The 4,650-nt window shown below is 39.3% G+C and overlaps 1 long non-coding RNA gene across 2 annotated transcripts in view; it reads right to left on the reverse strand.

The window, feature by feature from the left end:
- Nucleotides 1–4,650, reverse strand: part of LOC108638856 — a 17,170-nt gene extending 12,520 nt beyond the window's left edge. Inside the window, exons 1-3 of one of the 2 annotated variants that reach the window (XR_003915572.1) lie at nt 4,554–4,650; nt 3,699–3,870; nt 376–547 (exon numbers count right to left, since the gene is read on the reverse strand). This is a non-coding gene — a long non-coding RNA (uncharacterized LOC108638856). The remainder of the gene's footprint in view (nt 1–375; nt 548–3,698; nt 3,871–4,553) is intronic. The other variant, XR_003915573.1, reaches the window with a different exon arrangement.

Here is a 4,650-nt window from a genome sequence, read left to right on the forward strand (position 1 = left end):
GTGAGTGCTCCTTGTCAGCACTTCCAACTTCTATTCTAAAACAGGTTACAAAATGCAGCTGAGTCTCTCTATATTCTTGGGCTAGATCAGCTGTCCCTGATAGAATACACCACCATTCACAGAAAAAAAATGAAGTACATAATACACCTCTCACCTTCATGATATGTTACCTATACAACTGTTTTCATTCTCTAGTTCTTAAAGTTAACCGTGTGACAAATTAGAAGCCAAAAAGAACAATTTTGTTAGTAAGAACTACTACTGCAAACATATTCTTCTGAACTTCCAGTCCTCAGTTGAGATAATAAACATTTTGTTCAGCAGAGTGTCTGTGTAACTGTTACATGCACAAAAAAAGTACTTTTTCATGCTCACCTCCTGGAGGCCTGACAATTGTTACAGCATCACTTATCAAGCTGCCCTGGCTGTTGGATGCATTCACTTGCACTGTGAATTCACTTGTACCCTTTAATGGGTACCCACACATTGAATTTCCTGCTGCTGCAGAACATCTGAGTATCATTTACCACAGAATAATGTGTTTTATCTGTTAGGAAAAAAACAAGAAAGGGAAGAGAAGAACAAATGTTAGACCTTGTGTCTGCTACAGTTCACTGTATTTAGGAACTAAGTCTTATTCCTACTCAAAAGACTTGCTATTTATACCAATAACACACACATACACACATGAAATTTTGGCTATTGGGAAGAAAAAGTATTCATCATTCCTCCTGCTTTTGGCAAAATTTTATGGCACTTGTAAATCTCGGAAAATAAACAAACCAACACATGAAGCAACCATGCAGTTGCAGAGCTGACTGCTCTATACTGCAAACAGGAGCCAGCTCTCAGAAATTACTGATCTTCTAGAAAAATTGTGGGATAACTGCAAATTCCAAATGTTAGTGTTAATTCTTATGCCTATGATACACTGGTAAAAATTTCTGAATTCACCAGAAAAATGTTCACCTTTATAAGCTAACTCATTGCATAGAGCAGAAAAAGTCACCTGCAGTAACACCTGCTTTCCAGCATGGCCTGCAGTCCCCTCAAAGATAAAAGGATTTCAAACATTCAGTTTATCAGCTGAAATCATCAGAGGACACCACAGCAACCTCCATGTCCTTTGCAAACCTTTTAAGATCTCAAACTTAAGATAAGACAATATTCTGCCCCACAAAAATAAAGAAACCCTTTCCAAAATACATAGTATGACTAGAAAATAAAAAAAACCTGCATGTCAGGTAACAATTTTTTTCAAATCAATTAAGAGTTCACTCACATATCTGAGAGCAAAGCTGAGCTCATTTAAAGACTATCCTATATTTCGAACATATAAAGCGCTCTATAAATGATTAATATTATTACTACTGTTCATCATTCTGTGGAGAGCTCTCACAGTGAAGTCAAAGGAAATTCTCTGTTACAAACAACAACAGAATCACACAAGTCTAAGATCACAGGTATGAGAATGAGATTAAACAGAATATAACTATTAAAAATACTGTAAGTGAAGTCAGGCATTGTCACAGGTAGCAGATTGAATATTCACACCTGAGTCCTCTACAAAACCTAGATAAGATGGAATTACAAAATCCCTAGAAAATCAATGTTTTAATTGATTTTTTAAGGGAAAATCCTTGGATTTACCCATTTTTATTTCAAGTTTTAAATGAACTGTTAAAACTGAAATGCTATTAAATCTAAAATCAGTTTTCCAATCTCCCATATTCCCATGATGTGCTCTAACACATGTGTGTGTGCAGCACATTTCAGTCCTGCTCACAGGACATTTTACCACGGATGAGTGATCTGGATTTTCTTCTAATTTGGGGATTCCTATAAACAATCTCTGATTTACTCACAGTACAAGTCCACACAGTTCCATTATTTTGGTGTTCACAGAGTGGCACAAAGGGTGTTTTCAGTGATTCTTCTGGTAACAGATGACAAACTTATTTTCTGAGGTTTGGGGGGGGGCAATTTTGTAAAACTCTTTATGAACCTGCCTTGTAGCCCAGTTCCTTATTGCTCAAATTCTCCCTGGATGACACCGTGCCACAGCACCAGAGCACCTGGACAGACTCCAGCAGGGTGAAGGTGGGATGGTTTCATAGAGCCTGATGGATTCAGTTTGGATTTCATCAAAATTTACACAAGCCCCAGACCCCGTTTTAGACACAGCAATGAAGGTAAAACTTCTTATCCTTCCAGAAGAACAACCACGTTTCACACATTCCACACACAGAATCCTGCAGGAGCAAAGTGATTTTGTCTGACATTATTCTCATGGGCCCAGGCTGCTCAACCAGCACCACAAAAATGCATCCACATTCCTTGAACTCAGCTCTTCAATTGTACATCAAACCCTCCTTCTGCACCTTTGTGAAACTGTCCCTGGCTGTGATCCGGGAGCAGATACAACCCAACAAAGCACATTTCTCCTGTCATCCATCACAGTTTCTCCAGTGTCTGCGACTGACACAACAACATGTGACTGTCATATGCACCCATTATTTTATTAACAATAAAGTCACTAGAAATAGCCAACTGTATATGTGACATATACATTCTTAAGGTTCTAGTGACATGAAACACTTAAGGACTCAGCTGGCTGTGGAAAAAAGATGCATTTTTAAAACATTTCCCCTCCAATGAGTGGGAAAGTTTAAATATTAGTGTTGACAGATTGGCACACAGGAGAGATTAAAACTTTAAGCATAAAAGATGCATTTTTTAAACATTTCCCCTCCAATGAGTGGGAAAGTTTAAAAATTAGTGTTGACAGATTGGCACACAGGATAGATTCAAACTTTAAGCATAAAAGTGGGTTGCCTAGTATCAATTTAGGTTCCAAATTCATGAGAAAATTAAACTTTTTCTACCTACAGTACAGTTTTAACATATTAATATTTTTATTTTCATTCACCTGAACCTGGAAGGAAAACATGTGTTTCCTCTGATGATATTTTTATTCCATTATTAATGTTTCTTCCAATGGCTAATATACTATATTTTAAAAATACCGTTTTGAGTAATAGAATATAAATTAAAAGGATAACACTCTATTCCAAGTTGCTTGGATAACAACATTACTATACAGTAATTATACAATTAGTTGTAACATTAAATTCTAGTTATAGCAAAGTGATTTCTTGACAATTATAAGTAAGAAGTATATAATTAGGAGAAGTATGTAATTACATCACCATTTGATTCAGCTCAAAAACGAACTTGCACATTTACAATGAGACAGACAACACAGCAGCTCAACATTTTTCATTGCTTCTAAAAAAAAGCCAAGGAGTACTTGCAAGTTTCCTAACCTAAATTTTACACAGACAAAAGGTGGTTTTATCCCTCTTCCCAGCCAAGCCACTTACTGCTGCTGGCAAGTAAAATGTTAGAAGAACATTTTTAAAATGCAGGTCTTGCTGGGGCTGACTTGCAATTTGCAGCTTTGCCACTTCTCACTGCTTCACCTCAGCTTTCAGTGGGCTGGAAAATGCAGACACAGAGGTTCAGCCTGACAGACAGTGACACAGTGATAACCCTGTCACATCATTCCATGCCATTCCTGCCCAGCCTGCCCCAGTGGGGACCCAATTGGTGAGGAGAAGTGGACGAGGCCTCTCTTTTTCCATTTTTCATGGGTGTTTTTCTCTCCATCCTGCTCACGGGTCCTACTGTAGCCTTACCAGCAAGTCTGCTGCAGATCTAAACAGCAGGTGCCTCAGATACCAGGACAGTCCTAAAAGACATTGTTTACTTCAGACAAGTGGTTTGTACCAGAGCACCTCCTTGTCATTGCTGCCAGGAACAGACACCAGCACTCCAACAAGCAAGGGCTCTGCACAACACAGGAACAACCTAAAGAGCAGAAAACAAACTCCTAGATCTAGTTCACCATGTCCTTCAACACCTAAGACATAGCAAACAACTGTGCCAAAAGCTGAACTGGAAGGGGAGGAGGCTCAGAGCCACCATCTCCTGTAAGCTGTTAAAAAAGACTAAACCCTTTGCAGACGCGAAGGGTTTCCCGAAGCTCCTTCATCTTTCCATAGTTTTGCATCGTGATGGTTTTGTTCTTTTACTGAGCGTTCCCGCTCAGCTCTCCACAGCTCCCCCAAAGTATCTGAGGGCCTTCTTTCCCTAAGCCTGCTATTTGAGAAAAACCTCAGAAAAACTCTTCCCACTTTATTCACAGTTTATACCAGATCAAAGGATCTCAGTTTTTCAGGAAAAGATCCAAATGAAGAAATTAGGGCTAAAGAATATCCATACACATACTTAAAAATTATCTATACTTGACACAAAGAAATAAAACGTGCTTACATTAAAAAGACACACAAATACATATTCCATTCAAAATCACTGTTTAAAAGCCCTAAGCTCAACAGCACTCTGGCTGGTGAGTAGCTGTGTTTGACGGTTCACTGTGTTTTTGGGTGGACACTTTGCAGGGGGCTCCCAAGCAGATGTGCATTCCTGTCACTAAGCACCCCTGTAAAGAGGTGAATTAAGCTCCTGGGGGTCAGTGGGGCGTAAATTACCGCTGTCCTGGGTCACTCCGCCAGGTACCTGAGAGGTGCCAGCCAAGAACTGCGGTTCCTTCAAGAGTGTCCGCAGGGAAAAGCAGGAGCGGAGGGA

The sequence above is a fragment of the Manacus vitellinus genome, unplaced genomic scaffold (assembly GCF_001715985.3).
Source record: "Manacus vitellinus isolate BGI_N305 unplaced genomic scaffold, ASM171598v3 scaffold_132_pilon, whole genome shotgun sequence".
Taxonomy (NCBI): Eukaryota; Metazoa; Chordata; class Aves; order Passeriformes; family Pipridae; genus Manacus; species Manacus vitellinus.